Genomic DNA, 23,562 nt, shown 5'->3' with positions numbered 1-23,562 from the left:
AAGAAGTGATGAAAGCCGTCGTAACGTGGATGTAGAACAGCTGCCTGAAACTCAACTCAGAGAAAACAGAAGTCCTACTCCTCGGCTCCACCCCTTCAGCATGGAACGACACCTGGTAAACCCCCCCCCTCCCGTCCTCAGAAACCCACTTACCCCGACAGACCATGCACGTAATCTTGGCATCGTATTGGACTCATCGCTCACTATTAATCACTGTTTGATGCCGTCTCCTCTGCATGCTTCAGGACCCTCTGCATACTACGTAAAATATATAAGCGGATCCCCTCTGATGCCAGAAAAATGGTCCTCTATGCCGGAATAAACAAAAAACTCCTCCACAAACTCCAGACCATCCAGAAAGCAGAAGCCAAACTAATCCTCGATATCCCACGGCACAACTACATCACTCAACACCTTCATGACCTCCACTGGCTCATCATAAAAAAAAGAATAACTTTCAAGATGCTCACGCATGCGTACAAGGCCCTCCACAACATCGGACCTCAACGACTGCCTCTCCTTCCATGCCCAAAAGAGAAACCTCCACTTAGCTGACCTCTCCCTAGCCACCGCCCCACACTTCTACAGGACCAGAGCGGGTGGAAGGTCCTTCTCCTACCTTGCAGCCAAGACCTGAAACGATCTCCCCCTTCACCTCCGGCAAAGCCTGACACTGTACCTATTCAGGAAAGACCTCAAGACCTGGCTCTTCAAATGACCCCAACGGAGCTGCTCACACTCACCCCTCAGAACCTTGAAACCGTAAAGGGTGAGTAGTGCGCTCTACAAAACCCTGATTGATTGATTTAATTTTCAGTTCTCACATTTGGAAGATAGGGAGCTTTCTAACACCGTGATATCCCTTCGGAGATGAGTGTTTGTGCTTTATAAATAAATACAAATTAAAGAAGAGGCGGGTGAAGGAGAAGTTCACTGGGTTTATGGTGGCCAGAGCTCTCAAGGATGGGTCATCTGGAGTCCGTCTCTGTCTCACCCCACTTAAGAAGGACGCCCTCTCCTCCATGCACCCCCACCTGCTGCATGGGCTGCCTGTGAATGATGACCTTAATGTGGTGCCAGGTTATATGTGATGATTTTAACAATGATTCAAAATGATAAATGTGTACCAGACTCTGCTAATGTGACTATGGAAGTCACTACAAGTTTGTTTGACTATTTATGGTGAGTTGAACTCTCAGTTGTCTCATTTTGACTATTGCACTGCAAGTTCCAGAATCCTTTGTGATGGAAATGGTAACTTCCAATTTCTCATTCACAAACAGATGGCCAGCACTGCTGTTGATTTCATTTTACAATGATGAATTGCACTAGAAAATGTGCCTGAATGAGTAACCATCACTGAAACGTTGTACAATATCCCTTTTGTCACTCATCTCCATATGCTCAGATATGGATCATAATAGTATACTACTTCATTAAATAATGGCTAATGAAAGGATGACTCTATATTTATGTTAATACAGTATGTACTAAATTGCTTATATTGTCTTATCTAAAGAGGAGTAGCCACAACTAGGTTGAAACTCTATACCATGGATACTCGCAAACATTTTCTCATGGGACAAAATGTTTGGTCAGTGATGTGGCCAAGGGCCACACCGATGCCAGCAGGGTGGCTGTTGGGGTTTGGGGGGGGGTGTGAGGATTGGCAGTAAGGTGGGTGTTGGGGAAGCAAATCATATACATCTGGTGGCTGAACTGCACAACGTGAAGCCAGAAAACCTGGAGTTAACCGCAGCTTCTCCACTTAACCAACTTTTGTGAGCCTAGGCAATTGTTTTATTTCACTTTCCCTCCTTTTTCTTCATAATCACATATAAGTGAACCTTGAAATGGATGACTTTAGGATGTGTGCTGGTCAAAACTTTCTTTAGTGTTTTATTTAGTAAACTATGATGTTGTTTATGTATAATAGGAACACAGGCCACCCAAAGATTGCAGATTACAACTGATTTACCTCCAAGTTCACTATTGGCCTTGTTGTCAGGGTGGGATGAATGTTTCTAAATTCATGTTTGAAAACTGTCCCTTATAAACGCACTGATATAATCTAATGTACTAAGGATAAGAGTTCTGCATGTTAATGAAATACACTTTTAGAATTTTGAAGAGACTTCATCATACTTTTGCACTTATGCTGCAAGATGTCTTTAAAAATGTGTTTCTAAAGTGAAGTGGTGCAGGACACCCGAGTTACCTCCTTTATTTACCTTCAAGCGACCTTTAAATACACATTTGCTTGTTTATTTATCATCTTTTAAATGTTATTGCTGTGTTAAGTAAACAGCAGCCTAGTACTGCTATTGACCGGGGGGGGTGGGGGGGCGCATCTAAAGGTCAGGAGTGCTGAATGCTGCCCCTGGGCCGTAATTTGAGTATCACCGGTTTATACATATGATATATACACGTAAAATGATTACCATCTTCCTTTGCATTGAAATATAGATATGTATGGCACATTACAGCTGCTGTCAGGACTTCCTCAGTGATCCAGAGTACACTATCTAGGGATTTGGGAGACATCCTGGCTACAACAGTCAGACCCACTGCCATCTGTCCATCAGGTAAGTGTGCCATATACTGTAGTAAACTATTGATTCCCAAATCCTGCTCAATATCCAAATCCTTGTGAAAGGATATTAGCAGAAATTGACACTTTTTCTGGCATTAGAAGTTGGTGTGGAATATGTTCCCAGCATAATGAGTGATGTCTGTGTTCATTTTGCATGTTTACATATAATTTATGCTGAACATTAATTATGGGTGTCACTTCCTTCTGAAGCTGCTGGAGCGAGGACTACATCTTCCGCCACATACTCAAGAAGCCTGGGTCAGCAGCTGACATCACAGGGGATCTCAATATCCCACAGAGCTGTGGCTCGAGCTGGTGAGTTTGAATTCGCATTGCACATCTGCATTGAATACAGTGTGAGCTGTCACATGAAGGTTTAAAGAACCAGGTCACATGTGCAACATCGGATAGATGCAAATATTATTTGACTCAACCCTTGTGTTGTAGCACATACTATGGCAAATACTTATTCTGTTGCAGCCTCTGTCTTCCAGGTGCTGAGGACAATGAGTCGCTGGAGCGAGCTGAACCACCCGCCAGTGGAGGTGACAGGCAATTCGAGGAGAGAACCCAATCCTCCAAGCAGCTATGTCAGCTGCCAGCACCTCCCAGGAAGAGGAGGAGGAAGAAGATGAAGATGAAGAAGATGCTCTGGTGCTGGTCATGGAGGAGGAAACATATTATCAAGACTGCATTGTAGGCTCCCTGGGCAGAACACTTAAGCCTACACCAGGTCCGGTCAGCATTGTGCCTCATACTTCACCTTTGAGGATTGCCCATTCCCAGCAGTCAGCCAACCAGCCACAGCATTCACCTACCCCAGCACAACCATCAGCTGCTCACAGCCCTCACGTCGAGGTTAGACATGTTGCTCTTCCTACACACTCCTCCCATGGCAGTGCATCCTAGGCCTTCTCTCAAGCATCTGAGGCACCTGACACTCCTGGTGAGGAGCAGCTATCCCCTAGGCAGCAATCTCCTCACCACAGCCTCTCACATGCTACCCCTCCCAGTTCTGGGGGACCCGACAGTTGTATCAGAGACCGCCCTATGTGGAGGGGGCTGGCAGATGGTCATGGTGGCCAGTGGGAGGATGAATTTTTCCAAAGTGGCTGATGTGAAGCAGGACATTTGTGCCATAGGGGCTACTCTGTCTGACATTTTAGACTTACTACCAGGAATACAGTAAATCCCCCAGATGATTGACAGACAGACCCATGTCTTGAACAGGATTGAGAAATCTTGCCAAGAAATAGAAAGGCAAGAAATGGCATCATGGCAGTCTATAGGGAAGAGAGTACAAGGCACCATGCCTTGGCCATGAAGATGATGGAGGACATGTTGAACTGTACCAAAGTTTTCCTTCATGGTCAACACATGGAGAGGACCCAACACACCTACCTGCACCACACCTCACCCACCCACCTGTACCACACCTCACCCACCCACCTGTACCACAACCTGCACAAGCGCCCCCTGTGTACACAGGCACCACCACCTGCACATGCCCCCCTTGCACAGTCACATCTACCCCCTGCCCAGTCACATCTCCTACCTGTACAGGCACCCTTACCACCTATACAGGCACCCACACCCCTTGTACAGGCAGCTCCCTCGCCAATACAGGCAACCTCACCTAGTGTACAGCCACCTCTCCTACCTGTACAGGCACCCTATCCCCTTGTACAGGCACACCCACCAGTTGTACAGGTACTCTCACCCTCTACAATCGCACCCACCAACTGAAGAGGCAGATACACCAAACCCACCCACACATCGGCAACAACACAGTAAATGCTTTTACTCACAGAGATCCTCACCACCACAATTGCTAAGTCGCAAGAGATATCCCCCATGATCATTGTAAAATACGAATACGCAATATATGTAAATAAAAAGATAATCTTCACAAGTCAATACTGAGTTGCATATTAGTTAGTGATGGTCAGTTGGTTACTCCGGTTGTAAGGCCATATATGTGATAAGTGTGTGTGAGTAAGACATGTAGATTTGTAGGACCAAGTTTGTAACAAGGTATCATAATCATGTTGAAAGCATAGCTAAACACCTACCACTGTTGACTTCCATACTTTGAATCCAGCATATATAGTGACCTCCACAAGACAGATGGTGTTATATATTGGGAAATAATTGAAGTGAAAAATTGTCCATTGGAAAGGGTGAAAGGAAATTAAATAAAAGTCTTGCAGAATAGGCTAGGGCACTTGGAGGGAGTTGGGTAAAATAAAATAATACATAAACTTGTCAGGAAGCATCAGGGGAACCGGTCTATGTACATGGGTAAAGCACAGTCCATAGTCCAAACATAGTCCAGTCACTGGTCACCCTCACTTTCCTTCTCCACAATGTGGAGATCCTCAGCTCCTGTGGACTCATCCTGGCTGGCCGGTGCAGGACCAGACACCCTATGGGTGAGGAAACAGAGGTACAAGGAATAGCAGGGGAAACAGTGAGGGAAGATGAACTGGGAGACACCACTAAAGTGGACTGGGTGGGTCGTTGGGTCAATGCAGACAATATGGCTGCACCCAAGAAAGTGATTGGGGCATTGATGTTGGCCATTTCTCTAAAATGTGCCTCTCTAAACCTCCGGAGTTCATCCTGGGTCTCCTGTAAGACCAGAGAAGGAACATTCTCTTCAACATTAGATGCCAAAATCAATTCCTGGGATGCATTCACAGGAGAAATCACACATGAAGGGGATTGGCTCAAACATGAGGGGTGTGGGGTATTGGGGGCAGATGTCTCCCTCAGCTCTTCCATGCAGGCACTTGGGGGATTGGCAGGCAGCCATTTTATGGTCATTCTGAGACACCTTCACCTCCAAGCAAAATCATCTGCCCCCAGCATGACTGAGGGACTTGAGGACAAGGCTCCACTCATTCAGTGAAAATGATTTGAACATACTAACTGAGGGAGTGCTTGAAAAGTACCCTGTGCTTAATGAGGGACCAGAGGAAAAGCTGAGCAATGCAAAGGACAACCAAATCTGGAGGATCTTGATGTGTGCTGCTGTGCAGTGTGTGTGTACCTGCCGTGGCCCAAGATGTGCTGTTATTGATTGGAGAAAGTGTTAGTACAACATTTACTGCTTAGACAGTGCCAGCCACTCTTTGGCAAATATCTCACATAGTACCTGAAAGTTTTCATGAGACAGTGACATACGATCATAGGTGGACATTAAACCTGCGTGTATGATGCATTCGGCATTACACACAATACAAAATGCCTTGCCTTTTTAAATTAGATCCTTAGATATTAATTGGATACATGAGGGAGTCTTTTTCTGAGCACACAGACCTGGCAAATTTTGCAGGTCCATGCATGATGTGATAACTTGATGTCATTACGCAGGTCCACTTGAACCATGGTGTACGTATGACAGACTGATGGACACACTGCCAAATGAGTTGAAGCACACACAAATACAGGGCCTGATTCACAAACTGCCTCTGCAGTCGTGGTGGAAATCCCTCAGTCTTGGGGGAATCTCTGCACTCGGGGCGTAATTTCAGCAATGAGAATTCTCACTGCGCATATTTCCCCCAAGTGCGGTGACTTCCCCAGGACTACAGGGCCTCCACTATGAGTGCGGAGGCCCTTTGTAGATCAGGTCCAAGATATTTGCAATACCTGTACATTCACATGTTACGGATCCTAAACACTACTATACATAGATGTTTACCGTTATGCATTGGAGATTTAAGGACTGTGTTGTAATGTTACTATGGTATCTTGGTAACCATCAGGATATAACATGGGTAAACAGTAGATCATGGGCAACGAATTGTTGAACATTCCTAGCCTCACTATGTCAGCACCACATCTACTGTGTCACAGAGCATTACATTTCAATTGTTATACTGTTCACGGAGGTCTGACAAATGCTGTGACATTTATTCTCCTAAGACAATGGAGTCCTTTGAGACGTTATGCACATTAATCACTACAGTGGGCGACATGTGTTGCATGGCCAATATTTTGACTCTTGACAACAGAAGTTGTCTACAAACATTTTGTATGGCTTACAGAGTAGTCTTGTGATGGAATTTATGGACAGAGTGTTAAATGTCTACCAATCATCATTGACAATAGACTGTGAAACCACATAAAAGCTGTAACACAACTGGTTGCTCAAGAGAAAAAAGTGTCAACCAGCTGATCACGCACCTGCATACCCTGACCTCAGTTTTGTACATTGGCTCGGTTCCCCAGATTCAGGCCTAGGTGAGGGTCCAGAGGTCTGTGTAAGCCATAATCTAGTGCAATGATTTTTTCCCCCCCATAAATGTTATTGCCATTTATATCATATAGACATTGTTTTACAGGCGGATATCGAAATAACAATGTAGTCCCCTGGTCCTGCCTTCCGAGCATAGTACAGAAATTGATCATATCATCTTCCAGCCCTCACAGTTATCTGACCTTACAAGTCCCGGGGATCTAACAAGGGGGAGACTAAGTTCCTGTTCGCCTATTGTTCCCAATAGAATAATGTAAATTTTTGCCAACCCCAACTTCCTCCTCCCCCCCCCCCTTCCCGGCCCCCTTCCGCTCCAAACATTAATTGACAGTTCAGATGCTACGACATGCATGGTTGCTGTATACTGTTCTCAGCGCTTCATTTAGATCATGCCATTTCTTTCCCTTAATGACTCTCCTGCGATGCAACATCTCCCGCATCTCCAGATACCTGTGTTCCTGTATCATGCTCGTCCCTGAGGTCTGCCATCATATGATACCATGCCCGAAGATCTGTCACTAATTTCTCATCCTTACGTACCATCTTCATTCGCACCCTCTCCGCTGTCGCCCACTCACATATATCTTTTATCCACTCTCTCACCTGCGGGGGCCTGGGTCTGAGCCATACTATAATAATGCGCCTCCTTGCTAACAATAGCCCCAATGAGAGAAAGCGCTACTTACGTTTTTACTTTTGGGGCTAGGTATGAGTCCCAACATTACTTGTCAGATTTCTTTAGGTTCCACCCATCCTGTGGCTCTCTCATCCCAATAGAAGACCAGCATAGGGCATGTCTAAACCATATGGATAAAGTCCGCTACCTGTGCCTTACATCTCAGGCATTCAGCATTTCGGGTGGGGTAGATTGTATGTTGTGTATTTGGGGTGAGGTATACCTGCTGTACTAAATTATATTGTAGGAGTTTAAATCGTGCATTGGAGCTAACAGTACAGATCCCCTGCTGGACTCTCTCCCACTCTTAATCAGATAGTGGCTCCTTCAGTACAGCATCCCATTTTCGCTTCACCAGTAAAATGCCGCCAGGCAGGTCGTACCTTAGGGCACTGTATCTGTGGGACACTAGTCGCCTACCCTGCGCCATATATACCATTCATTTTAATGGATTCGTGCTATAGGGTTAATCAGGGACACTGGAAACTTTCCCGTATCGTAGGAATTGCCTCTTCCCCATATCAAAGGCATCCATTGCTTCCTCTTGTGTCAGAAATCTACCATCCGTATATACATCTCCCAACTTCTGGCCGCCCCCTTCCTTCCACTTCCTTATGGACATAGAGTCCGCAATACGGGCAAAGGGCCATAGTGCCCATAGAGACATATCAGGAGCATATGGTGCATGTTAGACCACCCTGCGGACCACAGTGTCCCTAATCTCCACTACATGTCATATAGTATATGGGAGCCGGGGGTGGGGGGGGTCTTTTCTCCCAAGCATTAATAATTCAGGGAATGTGTATCCGTCATGCGTACCGGCTAGGAGATATATCTCCCAGTTGTCGTAAGTGTCCATCCAGTGCACCGCATGCTGTAGTTGGGAGGCCATGTAATATAATTCTATGCATGGAACTTCCAGTCCTTCTCTGCCCCATGTCATCTGCAGCGTCGTAAGACATACCCGTTTCCGTATGTTGCCCCATAAATGGTCTGTCAGAAGTTGATCATTCATTCGAAAGTAGGACCGGGGAATGATATAGAGCGAGTGTTGCAGTCTGTATAAGCATCTAGGAAGGATGATTATTTTGATTATTGCAATTCGACCCATGAGGGACAGCTGCAAGTCCTGTCAGAAGCTTGTAGTCCCTCAATCACTCTGCCAATATTGAGCTCAATATACATGGATGGCGAATTCGCCAATCTTATACCCAGGGACCTCTCCCACCCATGGTAGTTCTTCTTTAGGGAGCTCTGTCTGTGGTATCCTCACTAATCTTCCAATGGAGATTAGTTGGAATTTTCCCGGGTTGATCCAGAGTCCAGACACCATACCAAACCTCCTCAGTTCTACGAGCAGCAGTGATGCTGAGTTTGTTGGTTGGCGGAGGTAGACCAGAGTATCGTCAGCATATTAGGACACCACATGATTGGTGTCGCCTAATCAGACCCCCCACTCTCCCAGTTCCTTCCACAGAGCTGCCGCCAGTGGCTCCATGGCTAATGCGAACAACAGCAGAGACAGCTGGCACCCCTGGCGAGTACCCCTACACAGTTCAAACTGTCTGGACACTAAGGTCCCTGCTCTAATCCGTGCAACAGGGGCTTTGTAAAGTAATTGAACCCACTTAAGTAACTCTCAGATCTACTGCAATGTTGTGCAAGATACAACAGGCTACTGTTATCTTGCACACAACATCAGGGGAGTAAAGCAGCACCCCTTCTGTACTGTCAAGACATCTGAATCCTAACTTTAGGAGACCAAAATTGTTCTCTATGATGGCTCGTGTACGTATGTATGCTCTATTGTACCTGCACTGAGGAACAGTGGTTGCACATCTGTATGGTGTTAGGAGATGCTTTAGCAATCTGAATGGGAAAGATACAAAGAAGGAGTTGCCTAAAACTGAGGAGTCAACAAACCAGAATCTGTAATAGATGTAAGAGTCAGGAACTGGGCACTATCAGTAACCAGCTCCGTAGGTTATTCAGGAATTTAAATCTGAAGTCGGTAAGATAATTTTTAGCTTCAAGCCTTTAGTAGAGTAAAATAAAAATATGCACAGTGCAAGTATAAGTATAAAATTCACTAACCAGCATGATCGAACAGTAATGTAACACCATTTTAATGGCACAAAGTTAACATATTAGTTGTTATGCGACAACATCAGAGTGCCAGCCTTACAGACTATTTCAGAAATAGATATTGTAGTCTATAGATGACTCATGGGATTAATGACACATAATGTTAAATATTGTTCCTAGATTAATGTAATCAGTTCTTTAATAAAAGCAGCAAGTTTGGCCATTTCTATCAGCAATGAGTCAATTTGCAGTATATATTTCCAGTTTGTAAAGCTGAAGTTCTTCACTGCCATCGAGTGTCTTTATGTTTATGTTTGGAATTTATTATAGCGCACGACTCTTCCTCGGAACGGCATATCGGCGCTTGATAGCCGGACAGCAGCTCTGTGCCATGAAAAGGTCTTCAGATGTTTTTTAAAACTTGGTGCAATCCCTAATGTGAAAGGGGAGCTGGTTCCAGTGGAATGGGGCAAGGTATGAAAAAGAGCGACCACCGTATTTTAAAGTTCAAATACGTTGTGGTTGAAGTAGAAGCTGATCTTTGACACCAAACTTGTTTATTGATGGCTAAGGATTTCCAGTTTGCATTATCTCATAAGAGTATTTCCCTGGCTGAAAGTGTAGTGTCACCTTTTAAGACCAGATTAAAAGTAATGTTGATTCCCTTTCACAACAGGTTACAAACATATACAAGTTGACTGCATACAAAGGCATGATTCTTCTGTATCTAATAGACCATCTTTTGCATCATGTATATAAGCCAAGTGTGCTGAATTATATTTACTGCATCAAAACAGTAAGCATGTTAACAAAGGCAAATTATTTCAAATACAAGTCTCTTGACATTTTTAAAGATCTATGGTAAGCTGGAGAATAAATTGAAGTTTTAATAAAAGCCATACAGTCTATTAATGGATTTTTTGAGGTGCAACTGCTTGTGAAAAGAAAGATGTTAAATTTGTTCTGAGAGCTTAATGATAATTTCTTTAACAACGATCTTGAGCATTGTTCACTTTGTCCACCAGTGGGATGCATGGCATAATTCGATAATCCTATATTCAATGATGCAAATACTAAAAAACACAGCAGCCAAGTGTGTAGATGGTGGACCATGTAGAAGGCATCATGGCGGTGGCAGCACAGCCGCGGAGCACCGTTTCCCAAAGCCTGCGTGAGAGCATAGATCCTGATCCCCCATGGACACAGACTGACTGGGCAATGCCCATGCGGGACACCTGGCAGAGTCGGATAAACGAACGCGATCATAAAAATAGGGACCACGCATAAGAACCAAAACCGAGAGGACGGGTGAGATGCCAAGATGGCGGCAAGATAAGACACTCACCCGCATGCTCAGGCAACGCTATCCTACCACTGCACAGTGAAGGAGGGCAGAGAATGACCCATCAGGGCTTAGGGGCAGCCTAGTGTGGCACTGTGGCGTCAGTGGCAAAGAACTCCTCAGACCTCGGCAGCCGCTGCAACAAGGGTCGAATTCGACACCGCCCATGAGGTCCGCAAGGGGACAGCTATGGGCCTGCCTACACTCAAGGCAGGGCCCGCTACATAGAGAACATGGGCACCTCCCCACCCAAGGAACCGAGAAAGCAGACCACAGGATGGGGAGGGCCCGATTGAGAAATTGAGCCACCTGTGGGGAAGAGGAGCCGGAGTGGAGACGCTGGCCACCTCATGTACTGTACATATGCCAGCTCAACAAAGATGAGGCATGGGCGAGAGTGAGTAAAACATTGGGCATGATGTTCTAGCCTGTAGTAGTGGACCTCCACAGTAGGACAGTTTGGACTAGTTATCTCCAGAAGCGTTGAGGCTGTCTGCCCGGGGAAAGCCCCGGGAGCTTGGAATTGACTGCACAGGAGGTGCTCTGCGGGAAATTGCAGGAAGGAGTGCATGTGCCCAAGGTGTAGTGGTGATCTAGGAGCAGAGAGGACTCAGTTTAAACCACTCTAATATACGGAGAGACGGAACCTCTGAGGGGTCATTCAGAAGCAGGCCCACATCTAAGAATGAGACAGGTTCTAAAGAAGCATCTTCACACCGGCTGAGTGTTGAATGGGGTGAAGACCCAGACCTGATCTGCTGGGCACTTATCATGGTCTGCACAAAAGTGGCCAAACGCCAACAAATGGAGAAAAATGCACATCCAGCTACCAAAGAACAATGACCCTGAAACACGGGTTGGAAACTCACACAACAACAATATTGGCTGCCATTCAAGATACTCTGGAGGCAAAGATCGAGGCAGTCACACAGGCGGTAAACCTATTACAAGCGTACCATACAAAACTCGTAGACAGAGCGACAGACATGGAATCAACACTTTCGCAGGTTCACCCAACAGTGCGCGATTATGAGGCCCATATACAATGGATGGTAAAGGAGATGACACTGCTAAAAGATAAAGTAAATGATGCCGAAGGGTGCTCACACTATATTGGAACTATATTTTGAAGACTGGTTATCCTTGGTAGTAAAGTGGGAAGACCTCCAAATGGTTTACGATTGAGCGAGCCCATAGAGTGCTGGGAAGACTGCCAGCACCGGGTGCCCCATTGAGAGCAATAGTAGCCAGACTATTAAACTGTCAAGATAGATTTGCGTTCTTATAAACAGTGAGGGTGCACAGGTCTTGGCAAGTGGGGAGAGGAGTTGGCCTAACGGCTAGGGCGCTCGACCTCGGACCTGGGGAACTGGGTTCGAGTCTCGGTAATGACGCTAAACATCCTGTGATTCTGGGCAAATCACTTAATCTCCCTGTGCCTAACAAAAATTGAATGTGTGTCCTCATGTAACGTAACTGGTGCTATGTAAAGCGCTCTGATACCTGATTGGATTCGGGTCAAGTTCGCGCTATATAAAACTCTGCAAAAAAAAAAAAAAAGAGGCATTAGTCAATATTTACCCAAACTACACTACGCAAATGCAACCCACAAATGGAAACCTTCCTCGAAGTCAAGCGCCACTTAAAACAACTCGAGATTAGATATGCACTGTTATTCCCTGCCAAGGAACACAATATTTTATGAGGCAAATTTTAACTTTTTCGTAACTACGGAAGCAATCTGGGAGTGGAATGAGAAAGTGGGATACCCAGCGCTGCAGGTAGAGGAAGGATAAAGCTCCTGAGATGGCAGGAGCGCAAACAATACCATAAGCAATGAGAACGTACACACCAGGCCCTCTCCAGGGACCAGACTGACTCCCAATGAGCGAGTGTGATTGCGACGCTCCAAAAGAGCAAATCTTCTCCTGCGGGAAGCTTGGACAATTCCAGTGAAGACAAATCCGACCTGGGAGAAGGAGACGGAACACACCCACCAGTAGTAAAGCCAATGACCGCGGAGGTGATCATCTGAGAGGGGGGCAGCTTTGGCACAATGCACTGTGGCTCAACATCTACAGATCCGTACCCCAATGGACCACAAGAGACATACACTACCCAACATGCGACAGATAGGACACACTCTCAGCTGGTACAACCCTGAACTCCAGCATACAAAGGCATAGTACACAAATGAAGGAACATGAAAGTTTTACCTTAATTGGGTGAAGAACATGCAGTGATTTGGGGTGACGGGTAGTTTCAGGACCGCAGCATGGTAAAGAACGCAGGGGCGGGAGTTTGGGTAAGATTTCACAGTTTACAATGTTATCGATTTATAAGGTACACACACCAGGGTCACAAAGCTCAATTGAAGGTAGAAGCCATAGAACAGGGGCTGATCAATAAACAAAATGGTTGTACATACTCCTATGCTACTGACGTGAATGTCAATTGGCTGGGACACAAAATCAAGAATGGGCTTGTCGCTAATGCTTTCAATAGATATTCAGCTGACATAGTGTATTTACAAGAAACACACATGAAAGGGACAAATGTTACAGTACTAGACAGGAAAATATGAGGTGATTGGCCATGCAGGTTATACTACTGGATCCAGAGGGGTAGCAATACTAGTTAAAAAAACTTTGGCATAGTGGTGCTGGGTGACTGGGAAGGAGAGACAATAGCATTTGTAAATGTATATATCCCTCCGGGGCTCCAAACAGACACTCTAAGATGCTTGAGACATACTGACGGAAATACCACCAGCAACAAGGAGGATTTCAATATGATACTCCACCCACATTTAGATAGGACTCACGCTGGATAGGTAAGACATGCTCATGTGGAAAAGCTGGAGTGCTTCATAAACACGGTGGGAATGGGAGATATCTGGAGAGCACTGTTTGGGACACACTCAGTGTACTCCTGTTACTCAGGAGCACACAACACACATACTCGCATTCATTATTTTTTCACACCCCAGTCAATGATCCACAGGTTTATGGAGGCTGAAATACAAGACGAGAGGAATTTCTCGCCACTTCCCATTAAGTATCACACTTTTCACACAGCATCTGTGAGGGAAGAGTGAATGGAGAATGGCTGCATGACAGATAATGAATCATCAAAAGACGAAGTGGTTTCACACAGCCACAGAACTGTACTTCACAGAAAACACCGGCTCATTGCAAGATGCGGCTACTCTCTGGGAGGCATACAAAGCCACCATGCATTGAGAGATAATTGTGGGAGAGAAATGGCAGATTGAGCTAGCAAGTCGGAAGCAGAATGGGGGTGTATGGTTAACCGCCAAACAGGGCGGACGTATAGTTACGGAGCTCGAGGCCCGGAGCCTGTAATTCCTGTCAATTAACATCCGTACAAGCTAAAATTTTAGCCGTTATTCCCTGACAAGATGACCTACTTTATCTCGGTACGGTGAGGGATCACTGCCAGGACCTGACATTCACACACACACTTGCTTCTGCCGTGTGCGGTGGGAGCGAAGAGGCAGGAAAATGGCACATCCCGCCTCCCCTGAAGCTCGGAAGGTAGAAGCACAGCACTGAAGCCCCTGCGAGACCCGAAACGCTCTACAAGCTGCTTGCCTCTCGCACCGATGTGGTGCGGGATCGTGGACCGGCTGACTAGCCCCTTGCTGCGACTTACTGCTGGTTTGGAGGTGCAGCAATACGAGAGGAGCGCCCATACACATGAGCGGTGGGACCGCTGCTCTGCCGGACCTGCGCTGCCTTGGGAGAAGGGGAAACCCCCGGGAGTTCCAGCGCAACTTGGACGTCTGGGGGAGGAGGCACGAGAGGAAGTGTTCCGAGTCAGTGACTGTGCGGCTGGACGACGTCACGGGAACCTGCATCACTGTGCCTTGTACCGCATATTTCACTGAAGCGGTAAGCGAGTGGGGCTGTCCTAAACGCTGTCTGGGGGCCACCACCTGCCCCGACACTCCGAATGCACGCTGGGACCCCCTGCTTGTATTGTTGAAGGTTGCAAATGCACTTTCCCACTGATGTGTGCAGCGACAGGACAGTGCGAGCCCTCCTTATCGCCTTTCAAAATGACAACAGTGTTGTTCCTTAAATAAGACTGGACTGTGGCCTGCTAGTGGGGAGAGTATGCTTTTAAATTATTGAGAACCAGGAAGCACTGCCCCATCACAACGCATTGCCTATACTCCCCCACCCCTGCATATGAACTCACGATTACGCACCACCTGATGTAACTGTGCTTTTTAATAAAGACAACAATGTTGTTCCTTAAATGAAACTGGACTGTGGCCTGCTAGTGGGGAGAGTAAGCTCTGGGATTATTGAGAACCAGGAAGCATAACCTCATTACAACGCATCCCCCACCCCTGCATATGGACTCACGATTATGCACCACCCGATGTAACTGTACAGTGGTGATAGGTTCAACGGGGGCAGGGTGAATAAGGCACACAGCTGTAGAAGGAGGGGGATGAGCAGCGGCGGATCATTACAACAGCATTAAATAAAAGGTGCCTTACGCAACAAGAGTTTGCCTGTCTGTCATAATCACTTCGGTGCAACTTCAAACGTGTTCATTTTTATGGAGCACTATCACCATACTGCGGCTCGCAGGACCCCCCCTAAAAAGTACCCGCCCACAATTTGCAGCACTACTGACCACAAGTTTGAATTCACAATGGGACGACCAAAAGGGGGTAAGAACCAAGAAACTGAAGATGCCAGCTCCTCCTCAAGTACTGCACCCACCAAAACTGCCTCCCCCCACAACAGAAACTACACATCCAGATAAATTGGACATTATCCTTCAAGAAATAAGGCAATCCTGTTCATCTCTGGAGCAACAATTGGGTTCACTCGCAGCAGAAGTAGCACTAATCAGGGACGGCCACACAGAAAACTTTCAGACAAAGTGAATACCAATAAAAATGGCTCTGCAGGAACTGATTACGAAGCAGAGGGAGCACTCTGCAGATTTAGAGAGCCTACAACACCAAATCACGAGTCTGCAAGAACACATAGAAGACACAGAGGGGCGATCGCGCCGCAATAATATTCACATTATAGGAATGCCTGAGAATGCTGAAGGACAAAATGCTTTGCCATTCATTGAAACATGGTTGAGCCCCTTGCTGCTTACAGGAAAAATGACAAACACCTTCTACATTGAGAGGGCTCACAGAGTCCCCACCAGGCGGAGAGTGCCAGGTGCGCCACCTCGCCCAATTGTTGTCAGGGTGCTCAATTATAGAGATCGAGATCTCATCCTACAGGTGGCATGTGAGAAAAGTCCCGATGATGAAGGACAATGTGTGGATATCACTATTCCCAGATTACACACTCAGGTTCAAAAACAAAGAGCAGCGTACCAGGTTGTTAAGAAACGCATGCAAAGCATAAACCTGAAATATGCCCTACTATACCCCGCCAAGATAAAAAATTTGCATGACCAAAAACGTCACTTCTTCGACACCCCGGATAAACCGTGGGAATGGTTGGAGCACTCTTTCCCTTATTTCCCTATAGACTCAGCCCATCGACGAAATGAAGACTCACTGCCCAGATGGCAGCTGCAACAACAACGGTGTAGGAGAGCTAAGAAGCCGGAAGAGGATCCAACGCCGACACCTGCACAGGTCTTGGAAGGACAGCGACGTGCCATAATATCTGCAGCCACATTCCATGAATACAGAACAGTAACAGATGAGGAACTTTCCACTGTGGGCACTGTACACTCGGAACCAGACAACAGTCAACTGCTCTTTTCCTCCATATGTTCACAAACGATCACTGACCTGCTTAATTAATGACTGAAAAATGACACACCTCTGTGACTACGATAGCCCTCTCCTGTGGTCATTTGCTGGAAGCACGAGAGCGAGTGATTACCCGAGACATTGGCGGCTACACCCAACTCCATTTGGTACTTACTTGCTGATGCGGAGAAGGTGAAATGACTAATCTGTTTGTACAGCAGGCCACATTGACAGGACCAGAGGTTCACCATGGACAGAGGTAAGACTGTTGCCACTACAGATTACAGGAAACCAGCATTAATAAGGAATACTATGTAGGCCCATTGCGGAAAAAACTGTAACCTACGGCCTAAAGCTTTGAACTTTGACAAATGGCGAGAGTCGGGCAGGTGCCCGGGTCAGGGGCTGAGGCTTCTAATAAATGAGCCAATGGGACTTATTGAGCACCCAGTATACTATGATATTACCATGACCTCTTATGCAATAGCACAATATTTGATTGTAGAATTGTTAGTATTTGTTTCTACAGTTTGGTCAAACAAAGTTTTGAAGTTGGACCGAGTATTGGGTAGTTTAGTGGGTAGTTAACGAGCACTAGATCTATTACCTTTGGGCTGGATAAGTCGTCATTATGATATGTCAGCAAAGCACATGCACTCAAAACAGCACAGAACGATTGATTACCCGCTGTGCGTCCTGAAACTCTGCTTGTTAGAGCGGGTCACCGGAAGTTACGCCATCTTGGTTAGCGCTCTAGCTGTCAGCTGCGCTCCTCCCTACTTGAGGAGACGGTTTGCAAGCGCGCGAGGAACGATTGATTACCAACTGTGCGTCCTGAAATTCTGTTCATTATTATAGAAATATCGCTGGGTTTTATTATGTGCTGTTTTAATTTGTTCATAATTTTTAACATATGGGAATTGTGTTGTTAGAATTACTTGAAGAATCTGTTTTTGTACCTTAGCTATTTTAGCGCTACTAGCCCGCACTTGCACTTTAGTTATTCTAGCACTACCAAGGTGTGCTGGTGTACTCCGCCTGTTAGAGCAGGTCACCAGAAGTTACTCCATCTTGGTTAGCGCTCTAGCTGTCAGCTGCACTCCTCCCTACTTAAGGAGAAAATATGCAAGCGCGCGCCGAAGGCAAGCCTGTCCGCGCCCATCCGTGCACCGGTCACGCACAGCGCCAGCCATGCTGTATCTTCTACCCCAAGCCTCTCGAGGGAATTTGGCCTCACCTATTCTAGGGATCAACTTATTGCTATAGGTGAACAGAAGCACACAGCCCTTGATATCAGGTGACACACTTGCGGTAAGGGCACCTTTAAAGACTATGTCAAAAGTTTTCAACTGTGGTCTGGTAAATGTGAGATCTCTTGTAAAGCATCACTCGGAAATCTATTCATTGCTAGAAGACCAGAACATGGATGTTCTGTTCCTCACAGAAACTTGGACACGACCTGGTAGGGAAGTTGAGCTAGGCTTGGCTTGCCCTGCCCTCCGGGCTTTAAAATATTCCTTAAACCAAGGGCGGGTGGGAGAGGTGGAGGGGTAGGCATAATACATAAAGAAACTTGGAATCTTGCCCCAATGAATGTAGAGGAAATACAGGGTTTTGAGTTATTTGGTTTTTCACTCAAGGATAATAGTGGTCATTTGTGTTCTGGAATACTTTTCTATAGACCACCTGGAGGAGTTGCCCGTCATTATCAAGTTCTGATTGATGTGATATATTATCTTTCACATACTCACTCCAAACTAATGATCCTCGGAGACTTTAATCTCTGGGAGAATGGAAACCATGAGATTGCTCTTAAAGAATTACGCCAAGCCTGTGAAAACACCAACCTACAGCAGCTGGTGCTGCGTCCCACTCACCAGAGAGGTCATGTGCTGGACCTAATCTTTGCCAACCAAACGGAGGTAGTTGTGGGGGAGATACTACCATTGTGTTGGACAGACCATTTTCTGGTCCTTTTTATGTTATGGTCAGCCATTACAAATAAACAAACTTCCAACCCAGTCAATACTTAATAAACTATCAAAATCTAAATAGCTCCCTCAACTTACTAATGGTAGTAGCTTTGATATTAACAAACCGGTGGACGAGAACTGTATGAATCTATGTGACCAGATTATTCACACATTCGATCGAGTGCCCCCGTTGAAAACATATAAAAACATAAAAAAGCAGTCAGCCCCATGGTATGACGGGGAGCTGATGATATTGAAGACAAAATGTAAACAGGCAGAGAGAAAATGGATGAGGAAATATGAGGAGAAAGACAAAGCAGCTCTGAAAAAATTACTTCATATTTATAAAGAGATGATGGGTAAGGCCAAAGCTAAATATTATGAGGAAACTATCCTGCAGGCGCCCAACAAATCCAAAACCTTATTTAGTATAGTAAGAGACATGTCCAATCCTGATTGTGCAAAGAATAGGATCCCAGCCACACAAGAGCTTTGCGATGGTTTGGCAGTGTTTTTTGAGGAAAAAATTAATAAAATTATAAATGGTTTAAATACCACCAAAGAAGTCGAGATGGACAGTGAAGATGATATATGTGTATCATTAAGTAGCAGAACTCTATATGAAGAATCTGCTAGAGACAATCCTGGAGACCTTCCAGGTTCCTTCACAGGAAGAGTTCAATATAATCGCAGCTGACATCTCCTCAGGTTCTCCGTTGGACCCGCTTCCACATAAGATGTGGAAGGTGTTTGGAACGGAGCTCTTCCCGTACTGCTACCGAATCTGTTGCCAGTCTCTAACCAATGGCACAGTCCCAAACTGCTGGAAAAAGGCAGTTTTGTCTCCTCTATTAAAGAAAGCTACTTTAGATTCTCAATGCCCCTCCAACTACAGACCTATTTCTCTGCTACCTTATCCGGTAAAGATCCTAGAAAGAGTAGTGAGTAAATCCCTCTCAAAACATGCAGAAGAAACTAATCCTCTAGATGAAGTCCAACTTGGGTTCCGCCCGGGACACGGTACCGAAACTGCCTTGGTGACAGTCCTTGATGACCTCAGAATGCGGGCTGAAAACGGCCAAACAGCCATACTAGTGTTACTAGATATGTCAGTCACATTCGACAACACGGTCAACCACAAGATCTTGATCAAGAGACTTAAGGAGAATGGTATCGTGGGCAAGTCATTGGACTGGCTGCAGTCCTATCTACTAACAGGCAGTGACTATGACGCCATTTCTCTCCCAAAATAGCCCCGTAAATCACGGGTTTCCGCAGGGTTCGGCAATAATTCCAATCCTTTTTAATTTTTATCTGCGCCCACTTATCTCCCCTATAAAATCCTTTGGCATTGAAGTTCTAAATTATGCAGATGACACCCAACTTGTCTTTTCATTTGAAGGCAACAATGCAGTCTCCTTGGAAAAATTTCATAGTTGTATGCGGGAAACAGCATGCTGGCTCAGAGACAATTCCTTGCAATTCAATGGTGATAAGACGGAAGTATTATGTTGAGCAGCAAATAAAGCGTCCCGTCCAATGCCAGCAGATTTCTGGCCGCCCCTGCAAATAATCCCCCGCTACCTGTTAAAATAGCCCATAATCTAGGAGTACTATTAGATAGTAATCTACAACTGGACTCCCAAGTGGACAAAACAGTGAGCACTTGTTTATCTCTGCTCCCAGCTCTTCGTAAAATACCCCCATTTTTACCAGTTCTAGCTAGACCCCAAATGGTAAGGAGTATTATCATGAGCAGATGAGATTATTGTAAGGCTCTACTTCTGGGAGCCCCAGTTTCCTTGATAAAAAAGCTGCAAAGGATACAAGTAATCGCAGCTAAGCTAGCATTAAACATACAACGCAGAGCTTCTGCCTCGCTTGCTCTAAAAGATCTTCACTGGCTACCCATCGAGCAGAGTTCAGTTTAAAGCACTCTGTATTGTGTATAGGGCGGTACACAAAACGGGGCCTAAGCTTTTACATAGGAAATTCCTCTGGCATTACCCAGCCAGAAGTCTTCGTTCTTCTTCAGCCAATTTAATTTGTATTCCACATTTTAACAAAACTCGACTTGGCGGTAGATCATTCAGCCTTGTAGCTTCCAAACTTTGGAATGCACTGCCAGTCGAGCTCAGACAAAGTGACACTCTGCTGCGATTTAGGAAGAAGCTTAAAAACAGTCTTTTCCCTAGAGAATAGTATCACAGTCTCCCCGGCCTGGCTCTCATGAATTACGGTTACTCATAGTCTCTTTTCCAGGTAATCTCAGTGCCAGGATACCCGTTGGGTGACAGCCGCTCTAGAGAAATGTTATTTACATTACACTAAAACTGCCTCACTTGGAATATAAGGGGAAAAGGATCGCCACACAAATGACACAGAATACATGCCCATTTAACTTGATGTAAGGCACAAATAGTCCTGCTACATGAGACGCATTTAAATGCAGCGGACCTGGTGCAATGCTGGCGCAAATTATTAGAGATGCTCCGCCTTCTATACCAATAGTGGAAATTATAACACCACACCATACACGAGCGACCACGCAGGCAGACATTAATGAAATCTTTTATATTCACTATCAAGCCCTATACACGGCTCCACGACGGACAGACCCTCAAGAACTGCACTAATTTTTTGAAAAAGTGAAACTACTCCAAATTACTGGAGATGCCCGGAAAAATCTAGCTACCCCTAAATAAATTCAGCTATAAAAAGCCTTCCCAAACATTAGACTCCTGGATTAGATTGCCTACCAATGGAGTTCTATGTTGCCTACATGCAAAAATTGACTCTACAACCTAAAACCTTTTGGGTGGGAATATACGAAACAGGAACATTACCTCCCTCAACTGCGCAGGCCCTAATAAGCTTGTTACGTAAACCGGGACGCGACCCCACCAAACTGACTGCTTATCGCCCACCATCATTATTGAATACCGAATACAAAATCCTTAGCAAAATTTAAGCAACTCATCTAAAACCCCTCCTAACAGGCCTAATTCATGACGATCAATGTGGATTCATCCTGACACGTAATACATACCTAAATATGCACAGACTCTGCAATATGTTTTTTTGCACTAGGGACCTACCAGAAGCAAGGTGCATTTCACTTGACATAACCCAAGCATTCGACACATTGAGCTGGGAGTACATGTTAGCTACGCTACCGAAATTCAGAAACCCACAGAAATATTTTAAGTGGATACAAACTCTATATCACCTCCCAACCGCCAGAGTACGTAACAGATTATATATATCAAAACCCCTTGATATACAAAGAGGCACAAGACAGGGCTCTCTCCTCTCGCCCATGTTGTTTCTCTAGCACTAGAGCCATTAGCTTACAAGATACGATGGGGCATTACCCTTCATGACACACACCATGCCACGCTGATGACATTATACTGTACGTCAGCAAATTACATGATAACAACCTTGTCGCGGCACAGACCTTTACACAATTCGTATCCAGTGCAGGACTGGCCATAAACTATGAAAAGTCCTACGCATTCCCAATCGGCGACAGTGTAGATGCACAAGGCATCCCTTTTGAAAACATGCACATAGCAATAGCATACACCACCTTTAGATACCTGGGAATACAGGTATATAGGGACGCACAAAGCATTATTGACAGAAACCTCCAGAGGGCAATTAACACACTAAGAGCTCAAGTTGCATTCAGGACGTCACTACCCCTATCAGTCGCAGGCAGGCTGGCAATTTCAAAGATGGTAATGCTACGCGACTGTTATACTTCTTCACAAACCTGCCAGTACTGTTCCCTTAAAATATTTTTAAAACCCTGAATACACTATTATGTAGTCTAATATGGGGCAAAGGCCGTCGGCGGTTGAATTTAAAGAAACTGCAACTCCCATCTAATGCAGGAGGAATGAGAGCACCAGACTTTTATGCATACTGACTTGCCGCATAACTACAATGGCTATCATATTGATTAGCAGGCCGAAACCTACGTGAAATTGCATACATGCCACAAATGCTTGTGCAAGGTAGATTACACTGCTTGCTGTGGCCTAACGCTATGCCTCCCCTCATGTCCCAAATGCTGCTCAGAATCGCAATAGATTACTGGAGACAGGCATTACAATACACAACAGACATCCCAGCATATGTGCCCAACATATCACTATTAGGCATCCCCACCAACACTGGAACGTTAACTAAACGACAGTTGGAGCCCTGGATACAGCCCGGGGTCAGCACAGTAGCCAATCTCTTTGGAGAGGGGACACTCTTAACGCATACTGATTTCACCTATGAACAAGGAGTACCAGAAACACTGTTCTTAACTCACACTAGCCTAACAGCTTATAGCAAGAAAAAGTGGGCTCCTCAGTGAACGGAACCCCCACAAATGAACTAGTCCATTTGATGAACCTTATAAGAACAGGTAGTCACTTGAAACATTTGTTCTGCCAAGGGTTACGTACACACCAATCATCCCCGCTAAATTCAGTGCGCGGTAAATGGGAACAAGATATAAATAGACCATTACTTGACAAGGAGTGGACTACTATACTTGAATACCCTAAACGAGTCACCCGCAATGCTCGTTTTAAATTTATCCAATATATGATACCCCAGAGGGCATATTTAACATCACATAAAATAAATTCCAAATATTCAGATGCCAATGCAACATGTCCCAGATGTGCTGAACAGGACGCAGATTTGATTCACATATTATGGACCAGCAATAAACTACGAGGGTATTGGGAGGGGATATCCAAGGTGTTAAGAGAAATACTGAGCGATGGAGAATTCCATACAGTTGAAGCTTGTATTTTAGGTTTGTATAAACTATGAAAAGGCCACGAGGTACACGCTAA

At 45.4% G+C, this 23,562-nt stretch overlaps 1 long non-coding RNA gene across 1 annotated transcript in view; it reads left to right on the top strand.

Moving 5' to 3' along the window:
- The window catches only part of LOC146860971 (uncharacterized), a 148,679-nt gene extending 144,222 nt beyond the window's left edge, over positions 1–4,457 (top strand). Inside the window, exons 3-5 of the long non-coding RNA XR_014979224.1 lie at positions 2,467–2,585; positions 2,804–2,908; positions 3,074–4,457. This is a non-coding gene — a long non-coding RNA (uncharacterized LOC146860971). The remainder of the gene's footprint in view (positions 1–2,466; positions 2,586–2,803; positions 2,909–3,073) is intronic.
- The last annotated feature ends 19,105 nt before the right edge of the window (positions 4,458–23,562 follow it).

Source organism: Triturus cristatus, chromosome 3_1, assembly GCF_964204655.1.
Source record: "Triturus cristatus chromosome 3_1, aTriCri1.1, whole genome shotgun sequence".
NCBI classification, from domain to species: Eukaryota; Metazoa; Chordata; class Amphibia; order Caudata; family Salamandridae; genus Triturus; species Triturus cristatus.
This window is presented reverse-complemented; position numbering and strand designations above follow the sequence as displayed.